The 11,808-nt window shown below is 42.8% G+C and overlaps 1 protein-coding gene across 1 annotated transcript in view; it reads left to right on the top strand.

The window, feature by feature from the left end:
• The first annotated feature begins 7,033 nt into the window (after positions 1–7,033).
• The window catches only part of mgmt (O-6-methylguanine-DNA methyltransferase), a 405,239-nt gene continuing 400,464 nt past the window's right edge, over positions 7,034–11,808 (top strand). Inside the window, exon 1 of the mRNA XM_073027569.1 lies at positions 7,034–7,164. The gene's annotated coding sequence lies outside the window, so the exon portion shown is untranslated. The remainder of the gene's footprint in view (positions 7,165–11,808) is intronic.

The following is an 11,808-nucleotide window of genomic DNA, read 5'->3' as shown; positions in this document are numbered from 1 at the left end:
CTATGGATGGACATATCGGAATGGGAAGTGGAATTAAAATGAGTGGTCACTGGGAGATTCCGCTTGTTTTGGCAGATGGAGCATAGATGCTCGCCAAAGCAGTCTCCCAGTCTATATCGGGTCTCATCAATATACAGGAGGCCACACCAGGAACAACAGACACAGTATATGACCCCTACAGACTCACAGGTGAAGTGTTTCCTCACCTGGAAGGACTGTTTAAGGGCCCTGAATGGTAGTGAGGGAGGAGGTGTAGGGGCAGGTGAAGCACTTGTTCACCTTGCAAGGATTAGTGCTAGGAGGGACAAATGGACAAGGGAGTCGCATAGGGAGCGATCCCTGTGGGAGGGAAAGAGGTGTTTGGTGCTGGAATCCTGTTGGAGGTGGCAGAATTTTCGGAGAATTATGTGCTGAACATGGAGGCTGTTGGTGTGGTAGATGAGGACAAGAGGAACCCAATTCCTGGTAGCATGGTTGGAGGGTGGGGTAAGAGCAGACGTGTGCGAAATGGAAGAGATGCAGTTGAGGGCAGCATTAATGGTGGAGGAAGGGAAGCCCCTGTCTTTGAAAAAGGAGGACATCTCCCTTGTTCTAGATTGAAAAGCCTCATTCTGAGAGCAGATGCAGTGGAGACGGAGGAATTGAGCGAAAGGGATAGCATTTTTTCAAGTAGCAGGGTGGGATAAAGTGGCAAGTTCCATATTTTAATCACTCTTTGGGCAAATTCTCCTCTTACCCTTGTATTGTAGGAACATTGTCCCTGCACCAACCTAATCAATCATCAAGGACTTCCACTGAATTTAATACTACAATAATGCTTAAGACCCGCTTTAGAAAGGTTTAAGTAACTTTCTTGCTTTTGTACACTATTTGTTAACTAATCAAGCAAAAGATCACAAATGCATTTTTGGTACAAGTTAATTCACTTTCCTATGACTGCACCACCCGGAATCTGCCTGTCCTGTCCAATCCACCACCTCAAACACCCATCTCTACTGCCTTTATCTGTTTCTATAGCCTATGACATTTGCTCTGCATCTCTTCATTCTTCGTATCACCCCACATTTCTTGGCATTGCATTTCACCTGACAGGTCACTGCGCAGTTCACAGGCCCATCTGCTCTTAAAGAACTCACTGGAATTTATTGCATTTCCAAGATTTATGTCATCTATAAACTTTGTTTTGTTGCTCTGACTACACATAACACCTGGTATCGCTATGTATCTAAAAGAGCAGTGGCTCCAAGTTTCTGCTATAAAAGTAGACTTTGTAATATTTGGCACCAACAATGACCTCTGCTGATGCCAACAATGACATTCTCATTACATAAAAACATCACAAGCTTTCAAAAAGACCCACAAAAATGTGTCTAACCCATATAGTTGCAGCAATTTCTCAGTGTCTCTGAAATAATTCACATATGTAATAATAATAATAGCCTAAATGTTCCTTCATGGATGTAGACTTACCTTTTTATCCTAGGAATCTTTTTTCCTTTATTAGAGATGAATACAACTAGATGACATAGATTCAGGGGAAGGACCAATAGGTTTAGCGAGATCTGAGTGCAGATTTTTCACTCAGTACCGGAAGAAGAGTGTCAGAGAAAGTGATGGAGCAGAGTTGCCAACAGTAGTTACGAGGCGTCTACATGAGCACTTGGATCACCTGAGCATTGAAAGATGCAGGACAAGTACTAGAAAATGATTAATATGGAAGGCCACCTAGTTGACACCCTGCCTGTGATGGGCTAAATTGCCTGATTCCACGCTATTTGATTCTAATCATTTAAAAATAAAAATCGAATCAGTATTATTTTAAATTATAAAAGCATGAATGCAAATAAAAATAAAAACTACTTCCTTATTCTTATTTTTTTACTTGCAGCTTTACAATTTGTATTCGCAGTTCAAAGTTCAAAGAAATGTTATTATCAAAATACATGTCACCATTTTTTGTGGGCATTCATAGTAAATGGAAAGAAACACACTAGAATCAATGTAAAAACTGTGCAGAAACAAAAAAGTGTTAAATAATAATATAAATAAGCAATAAGTATTTAATTTTATTACTTAGAGATATAGCACAGAATAGGGCCTTCTAGCCCTTGGATCTGACAACCCCCATTTAACCCTAACCTAATCACGGGATGATTTACAATGACCAACTAACATACTAGTTATGTCTTTAGACTGTGGAAGGAAACTAGAGTACCCGGCAAAAACTCACACCTTCCATGGCAAGGACGTGCAGAGACTCTTTATGGAGCATGCTGGAATCGAACTCTGAACCTCTGATGCCTCAAACTGTAAAACCATTGCACTAATTGCCACAAAGCCGTGGCACCCATATCAAGGATATGAGTTGTAAAGTCCCTAAGTGTTAGTCCATTAGACACTAGAACTAGACACTAGAATGCTACAGCACAGTACAGGCCTTTCGGCCCTCGATATTGTGCCAACCCATATATTCCTTTAAAAAAAGTACTAAATCCACACTACCCCATAACCCTGTATTTTTCTTTCATCCATGTGCCTGTTCAAGAGGCTCTTAAATTCCCCTGATGTTTTAGCCTCCACCACCATCCCTGGCAAGTCATTCCAGGCACTCACAACTCTCTGTGTAAAAAACTTACCCCTGATGTCTACCCTAAACTTCCCTCCCTTAACTTTGTACATATGCCCTCTGCTGTTTGCTATTCGTGCCCTGGGAAACAGGTACTGGCTATCCACCCTATCTATGCCTCTCATAATCTTGTAGACCTCTATCAAGTCTCCTCTCATCCTTCTACACTCCAAAGAGAAAAGTCCCAGCTCTGCTAACCTTGCTTCATATGATGTGGTAAACTATGTATACCTGTCTGGACATGCCCCTCTGCTGACTGCTTCTGTGGCTCCTCCCACAGACCCCTGTATAAAGGCGATTGGAGGCACTGCTCCAATTGGAGCCCCCCCCCCGCAGTCTCCGAGATGCTGTGCTCCATCTGCTAATAAAAGCCTGTTGCTCGCCTCCGGTCTCCGAGAGTTATTGATGGTGCATCATATGACTTGTTTTCCAATCCAGGCAACATCCTGGTAAATCTCCTCTGCACCCTCTCCATAGCTTCCACATCCTTCCTATAATGAGGTGACCAGAACTGAACACAATGCTCTAAGTGTGGTCTCACCAGAGATTTGTAGAGTTGAAACATGACCTCTCTACTCTTGAACTCAACCCCCCTATTAATGAAGCCTAGCATCCCATAGGCCTTCTTAACTACCCTATCAACCTGTGCAGCGACCTTGAGGGATATATGGATTTGAACCCCAAGGTCCCACTGTTCATCCACACTCTTAAGTAACCAACCATTAACCCTGTACTCAGCCTTCTGGAATCAGTTCAGAGTGTTGGGGTGACTGATGTCACATCCTCTGGTTCAAGAGCTTGATGGTTGAGGGGTAATAACCATTCCTGAAAGTGGTGTGTGAGATTTGAGGCTCCTGTACCTCCTTCCCATTGGCAGCAGGGAGAAGAGGGCATGGCCTAGATGGTGGATACTCTTTTCCTGCAACAATACTCCTTGGAAGGGGTGGGGGAAAGCCTTTACCCCTGATGGACTAGGCTTTATCTACTACTTTTTGTAGTTTTATTTTCCCGTTCAAAGTCATCGGTGTTTCCGTATCAGGCCATGATACACTTTCCACTGCATATCTACAGAGGTTTGTCAAAGGTTTAGATGACATGTTGAATCTGTGCATTCCTCTAAGAAAGAAGAGGCACTGCTGTGCCTCCTTTGTAATGGTGTTTACATACTGGACCCACGCCAGATCCTCTGAAATGATAATGCTGATGAATTTGAAGTCACTGACTTTCTCCACCTCTGATCCCCTAATGAAGACTAGCTCATAACTGAGGATTTTGTGTCCGGTCTAACCTGGTGCAGGAACTGAGAGCCCCAGCTGAAATGATGAGGAAACTCAGCAAGTCTCTGCTCCACTGATGGACTCCATTTAGAAAGCTCAACAACTGAGTGCAATAGAGAAATCACCAGTCAGTAAGTCCAGGAAATTTCCATTCAGACGGGAGTTGTAATCCTTGCAGACAATTATACTGAAAGGGTAGCAAAGCCCAGCAACATTGTTTTTATTATGTTCACAGGTATAGCCAGGACTATTGAACAGTTCCTGTTTTTACCTTTTGCCTTAAATGTAAAAGTAGCTGTAAACAGCAATTGTTGCTTTAAGGCAGCTACTCTCGTACTAAGGAGTATTCACCACTTACGGGACTGCAACAATCCTTATTGAAGAGACAGACTGTGAGGAGCCTCAAACAAAGTTTAGTCTGGTTTCGTGTCTCCTGTGTGCTTGTCTGGATTTTCTGCAAATGGACAGTTGGGTGTTAGGATCGCACAAAGAGCACATAACTCACACTGACAAAGAGGGCAGAATGGCAAAGAGTCAAAACCATCAAAAATGACAGAGTCGTTCCACGTTGGTAGCCTGAGTTCTGAAAACTTACAATCCATTGAACCACACTGAGGTCTGGACCTGAGCACAAGAGATTGACTGGAAGTAAAAGACCACCCTCAGAATTCTCAAAGGACTGATAATATCATTTGGCAAGCCAATCCCAGACTTGGTATATCTTGGAAATCTTACAAGTTAGTCAAAATGACTTCACCTTTAATTCATGCAATGAAATTACAGAGAGTTATAATTCAGTCAAAAGCTGGAGAGATGAATGACTATATTGCCTTCCAGAATATTTGATAATCATAACTACAGGGTGTCTTTAGATCAAGTACAAAGATGGGTTAGTATGAAAATGTTTGATACAGCAGGACTTTCAAGCAATTGAGCCACATCACATTCCACAACAAGGTATAATCTTATTGAAATGTAAATGAGCAGGTGAAGAATGAAGTCAAGTCCTGAAAAACCTAACGAGGAGAGAATGAATGAGAGGAAATACAATCAGTGTAAGCTTTATGATTCCAGCATAAGAGAAAATGGTTCAATCTGCACAAATGTATTTATGAACTGGGACTTCACAGCAGGTCAGAGGCATAGAAATGGGAATAACAGGGAGAAATGGGAAAGGCTTATACAATGAAAATTAGAGATAGATTCCACAACACTTACAGTACTGTGCAAAAGCCTTTGGCACGTATATAAAGCTAAGGTGCCAAAGATGTTTGCACAGTACTGTAGTAGTTTTTTTGTATTGCACTGTTCTGCTGCTGCAAAAACCATATTTCATGACATATGTGAGTGGTTCTGATATGGGTTCCTATTGTGGACTGAGAGTGGGAAGGGGACAGGGAGAGGGAAATCATATTTGGGAAAAAGGGAAGGGAGTGAGAAGCACCGGAGAGATTTTCTGTGATGATCAATAAACCAATTGTTTGGAATCAAATGACCTTGCCTGGTGCCTCAGGGCTGGGTGTGCCTGCACCTGTGCCAATCCCTGCCCCGGTACTCCTTCACTGCCACCCGTCCCGCACCCCTCCCATGTGGCTCCATTCCGGCCATTCTCAACATCCTTTGCTCCAGTCAGATTTACAAACGTTCTCTCTGCTTCACGTTGACAAATACTATACTGTGCATCATAACTATAGGTATGTGCCTAAGACTTTTGGACAGTATTGTATATTGATCACTTACGTTGACTGCAAGATACCCAGGAACACGGGTATAAAGATCATGGGATCAAAGACGCACAAACACTGCAGGAGCTGGCATCTGGAGCAAAGAACAATCTTCTGGAAGAGCTCATTGGGTCAGCAGTATCTCTGAAGGTTTAGGAATAGTTACCATTTTGTGTCAAGACCCTGAATCAGAACCAATGCAGAATATTGACCTGAAAGTGACCTTCAAATATAAGATCAAAGGTGTGTCTGAAGTATGTCTCACCACCGTAAAAAGGAGAAGTGATGAGACACCATTTGGTCCCATTGGAGAACAAAGAAAAAATCTGCTCATCACACTCTGGGAAGGAGGTGACTGCAAAGGAGAAAGTGCACAGGAGATTCGCCAGGATGTTGCCTGCAGTAGAGTATGTCAGCTTTGAGGAAAATGCAAATGACTGGGTTTATTTTTCTTGGTGTAGAAAAGACTAAGGGAGTACCTAACTGTGAGGTGACAACATTATGAAGGATGTAGACAGCATAGAAAAAGTTCTCCCCTAGCAATGCTTACCTTAACTACAAGGCATAGGTAGAAGATTTAGAGGGAATTGGGAAGAAATTGTTTCAGAGTGTGGCTAAAATCACTGCCTTATGGAGTGGTGGAGACAGGCATTCTCACATTTTTTTTAAGAAATAGAAGGCTACAGGCAGAGTAATGGCCAGTATGTACATGATTGACTGTTTGGCCTGTTTCTGTGCTGTATCAGTCTGTGACTTCATGACTGTAGCATCTCTGATCCCAGATAACTAGTGGCCCATCTAGGAGCTCAATGCACGTGTCACAGACACAAATAAGGAATTTATAGAAAGCACATAGATTCAGCTAATTTGTTCGTCCGTTGGTTATGTGCGTTGTCGTATGACGTGAGCAATCATGGTCTTCCTGTGATCATGATTGTTCTTGGCAAATTTTTCTACAGAACTGGTTTGCGATTGCCTTCTTCTGGGCGGTGTCTTTGCAAGGTGGGTAACCCCAGCCATTATCAATACTCTTCAACGATTGTTTGCCTAGCGTCAGTGGTCGCATAACCAGGACGTGTGATATGCATCAGGTGCTCATACGGCTGTCTACCACCCACTCCCATGGCTTCACGTAACCTTGATTGGGGGGTGGGGGTGGTGTTGCTAAGGTGTTACACCTTTCCCTAAAGTGACCTACAGACTAGCGGACAGAAGGAATGCCTTACACTCCATTTCGGTGGAGACGTATCTCCAACCCCCACCCAATTTTTAAGCGTTAATTTATTTTGAATGCTCTTTCAAAGAATGGGAGCAGTGGAGTGACTGCAGGGTGACATTGGTCCTAGCTTTAACGCTGTTACTTCTTTAAGAATTGTGTCATGTGACCAACTGCACCCTGGTCCGAAACCTCCTTTAAACTTCTTTGCTCTGAGCACCACCTGGCCCGGCAGAGTGTGTGGGTGTGTGTTTTGTGCATTAGAGCAGACACTGCAACTTGTCACTCATCGCAGGGTCGTTGCGAAGGCGGAAGTTCCCGGTGAGTGCGAGTTCCTCGGAGTTTTAAGACCCAGCTCTCTCTCTCTCTCTCTCTCTCTCTCTCTCGGGAGAGGGCGGGTGATGGGAGTCACAACCCTGCTCGGTCCCATTCCCCCTCACGCAACAGAGCGGCCAGTCTCCGCGGCACCGCGCTGCCCAGACCTCACATCCACAACTCCAGCCTGCATTGTGTGCCGAACCGCTGCTCTAACCTTCCAGCGCAGGCCTGCCCAGCACTTCCGCACGTGGCTCTCTGCAACTCGGCACGCCGTGCTGCAATTTAAATAACTTGTTCGGAATTCTTGACCCCGGTATTTACATACTGTGCCAGTTCTTTCCCTCATTTCAGTTTTCAGAGATAACAAGGATCCAACTGACAATGCCGAATTAAAGATTGCTGTTCCTTTAAGGGAAGGCAGGGCCGTAGAGAGATGCACTTGTATGCTTAGGCGTCCCGGAGCACTTTAAGAAGTCCTGCCACTGAGCGATCCGCAGTCTCAGGCTTCTCTGTAGAGTTCCGCTGACTGACATCTCGGTGAAACGGGTACACTGCTGACAGAAGGATCCTGGTGGAGTACATTCACTGGTCGCCATGCAGTGTTGTAAACAGACTAATCTCTGACTAGCGAACATACTCCAGGTGGATCTCCTACCTGACATTACTGGCACTGGTCTGTTTCACTTCAATGAAACATTATTCATTTGGGTTTTATGAAGATGTCCTTTGACTACCAATTATTATCCATTCTTAGAAGTCTGTTTAAAAATGAAATGCTCTGGGAACGTGTAGGAAGATAAGTACTTTACATTAACTCTACTTATCCCTGTAGTGCTGTCCTTTAAAGAATTTGCAGTATATATGCACAAAGCCTCACAGTACTGAATGTGAGCAGTTTAATAGCTATGTTCTGTATTTATTCAATAAGGTCTTATTTATTTAGGAAGGAACATTCTTTGATCCTACAGCCATTAAGCATTTTTGGGAGAATGTATGAATTAATATAAATTCCATTCTCACCTTTAATGCTTGTTATCAGCATTTTCAAGAATGTAATTATTGCTTTAATGTGTTATTTTAAAAAGAGGTGGAAGAGCAAACTCAGGTAGCCAAAAAAAAGACATTTTTAGCACTCTTACACAGCAGAGTTTTTCGGAACACGAGTTATTTATAGATACCAAAATCATATTTGGTTCCTTTCTTGCATTTATGTTTCTCCAAACTTGACTGAAGCATCACTGTCCACCCACAAATCTACAGCAGCTCTGGTGAGGCTCTGTTATAAATCCTCAAAGTGCATCTGGTCCACATTTCGAACAGCTGCTGTATATGATATCAGAATCAGGTTTAATATCACCGGCATATGTCGTGTAGTTTGTTATTATGTGGGCAGCAGTACATTGCAATACATTAAAAAAAACTAAATTACTGTGTGTGTGTGTGTATAATATATGTGTTAAATAAGTAGTGCAAGTAGAGAAAAAAATAGTAGTGAGGTAGTGCTCACAGATTCAATGCCCATTCAGAAATCAGATGGCAGAAGGGAAGAAGCTGTTCTGGAATTGTTGAGTGTGTGCCTTCAGGCTCTCAATCTCTGCATCTGAACATTAAGTCTGTTAATTGGCAGATCATTTGGAGAAGCTGGAGAAAGCATTAAAATTATCCTGACATAAATCAGTTCAGGACATTTTGGGCCAACTGGTTAAAATAACAGGCCGAATTATTGGCAGGTAATCCTTAATCAGTATCCTAATAAGTATGTTGTGACACGAGAGACCACAGATGCTTGGAATCTTGAGCAATAAACAAAATGTGAGAGGACCTCAACCCGAAATGTTGTCTGTGTATTTCCCTCCATAGATGCTGCCTGACCTGTTGATTTCCTCCAGCATTTTGTTTGTTGAGCACTGTTGGTAGCTCAGTGTTTTTTTTCTGATAACTTGTTAATGGACTGTTTTGTGGTAGTTCAACTGTGTTCGACTAGATTAGATTCCTTGGTGTATTAACTGTTTGATTCAGAATTGGCAGAGGGTAGAAGTTGATAGGTCTTATTCTGACTGTGACGAGTGATGTTTCTACAGGCTCTGGGATCTCTGCTGTTGGTGATGTGACTTGGATTGGATTGAAACATAGACGGGTGGATTTGTGAATTTGCAGATGATATGAAGATTAGTGGTGTTCTGCATAGCAGAGAAAACTGGTAAAGGATACAGCGGGATATAGATCAGATATAGATATGAGTGGAAAAATGCCAGATGGCGTTTAACCTGGCCAACTTTGAAGTGTTGTGCTATGGGAGGTCAAACGTGTAAAGAGACCCTTAATGGTGTTGAGATGCAGAGTGGATTTTGGGGTCCAAGTCCATAGTTCCTTGTAACTGGCAGTGAAAGGGAGTTAAAGAATGCATGTGGCACACTTGCCTTTATAGTCAAGGATTTGAGTTCAAGAGTTAGGAAGTTATGGTGCAACATTATGTATAAAATACTAAGTAGGCTGCATTTGCAGTATTGTATTCAGTTTTGGTTGCCCTGTGAAAGAAAGGATGTGGATGTTTTGCAGGGAGTGCAGAAGTGGCTTAACAGAATATGGAGAGCCAGGTAAGTGTAAGGGGGTTCATTTTGGTAGGTCAAATATGATGGCAGAATATAGTATTAATGGTAAGACTCTTGGCAGTGTGGAGGATCAGAGGGATCTTGGGTCCAAGTCCATAGAACACTCAAAGCTGCTGCGCAGGTTGACTCTGTAGTTAAGAAAGCATACAGTGCATTGGCCTTCATCAATCATGGGATTGAGTTTTGGATCTGAGAGGTAATGTTGCAGCTATATAGGACCCTGATCAGACCCCACTTGGAGTACTGTGCTCAGTTCTGGTTGCTTCACTATAGGAAGGATGTGGGAACCATAGAAAGGGTGCAGAGGAGATTTACAAGGATGTTGCCTGGATTGGGGAGCGTGCCTTATGAGAATAGGTTGAGTGAACTCAGCCTTTTTTCCTTGGAGCGATGGAGGATGAGAGGTGACCTGATAGAGGTGTACAAGATAATGAGAGGCATTGTTCATGTGGATAGTCAAAGACTTTTCCCCAGGGCTGGTGGCTAGCACAAGAGGGCACAGTTTTAAGGTGCTTGGAAGTAGGTACAGAGGAGATGTCAGGGGAAAGTTTTTTACGCAGAGAGTGGTCAGTGCGTGGAATGGGCTACCAGCGATGGTGATGGAAGCGGATACGATAGGGTCGTTGAAGAGACTTAGAAACATGAAGATCAGAAAAATAGAGGGCTATGGGTAACCCTAGGTAATTTCTAAGGTAAGGACATGTTCGGCACAGCTTTGTGGGCCAAAGGGCCTGTATTGTGCTGTTGGTTTTCTATGTTTCTAAGGAGAGGTTAGATAAACTTGGGTTGTTTTCTCTGGAACATGGAGGCTGAGGAGAAATCTGAGAGAAATCAATTATGAGAGACACAGATGAAGTAGACAGCCAGGGTTGAAAAGTCTAATACCTGAGGGCATCTATTTGAGGTTAAAGGGGAGTTCAAAGGAGATGTTCAGGGCAGGATTTTTACACAAAGAGTGGTGGGTGCTTGGAATACACTGCCAAGAGTGGTAGTGGAGGCAAATACAATTGAGGTATTCAGGAATCTCTTAGATAGACACATGAATATACAGGTAATGAAAAGATATAGGCATTGTTTAAGCAGAAGGGATTAATATGTTGGACATTTGATTACTAATTTAATTAGATCAGCACAACATTGTGGGCCGAAGGGCCTGTTCCACGCTGTACTGTTCCATGTTTTGTGTTTTATGTTGAGGCAAGCTATTAAAGGCCCACGATTTTGTTGGTTACTGATAATTATGTTTTGTCTAACTTTCACTTAATTATGTATACATTGCAGCAGATTGCTGAGTTCAGTTCCTATTATGAGAATGACAATTAGAGTGGAAAATGCAGTAAAATGGATATAAGGTGAGAAAAGGAGGGGGAGGAAGTGTGAATTTTCCTTGTTGATTTTCCATTCCATGATATTTACATTAAATACATAAACTTATGAGGAATATATTTCCTCTCTCTCTTCCTCACTGGTTTCTGTAATGTAGGAGTTCCTAATCTGGGGTCCACGGAACCCTTGCTTAATGATATTGGTCCATGCATAAAAAGGGTTGGGAACTTCTGCAGTAGTGTGTTCCTTGTTTTCCCTGGAGGAATATCTTTAAGATTGGTCCATGGTTCATTCATGGACTCTCCTTAGATCCTTCAGTGTACCCCTAAATCATGCAAAAAAGGTACGTCCTAAAGTAGAGGTACTTCAGTCTAGAAACACAGGAAGGTCAGAGCCCAACTTGCCGCATATTGCTCCTGGCTTGAGATCTTTGTGGTAGACAGGAAAGTGGAGGCTTAGGAAGTCACAAGGAACATGATTGCTAATGCGCAGCTCTTTGAATTCAGGAAAAAAATCCATCCTCGTCGGTGTAGGATGGTTTAAAGGTCTGGTGTAGTGCAATTGATTAGGTGTTCTGGATGTTCCGATGGATATCACATGCTGGGATTGCAATGCACTATTAATCCAGGTACATTTGATCAGATGCAGAATTTGTTGAAAATTCACGGCTGAGCCTCATTTGCTCAAACTGCAGTGATGAAATGGACTC

This window comes from Hemitrygon akajei, chromosome 23 (genome assembly GCF_048418815.1).
Source record: "Hemitrygon akajei chromosome 23, sHemAka1.3, whole genome shotgun sequence".
NCBI classification, from domain to species: domain Eukaryota; kingdom Metazoa; phylum Chordata; class Chondrichthyes; order Myliobatiformes; family Dasyatidae; genus Hemitrygon; species Hemitrygon akajei.
The sequence above is the reverse complement of the archived record's forward strand: the minus strand, read 5'-3'. Positions and strand labels throughout refer to the sequence as shown.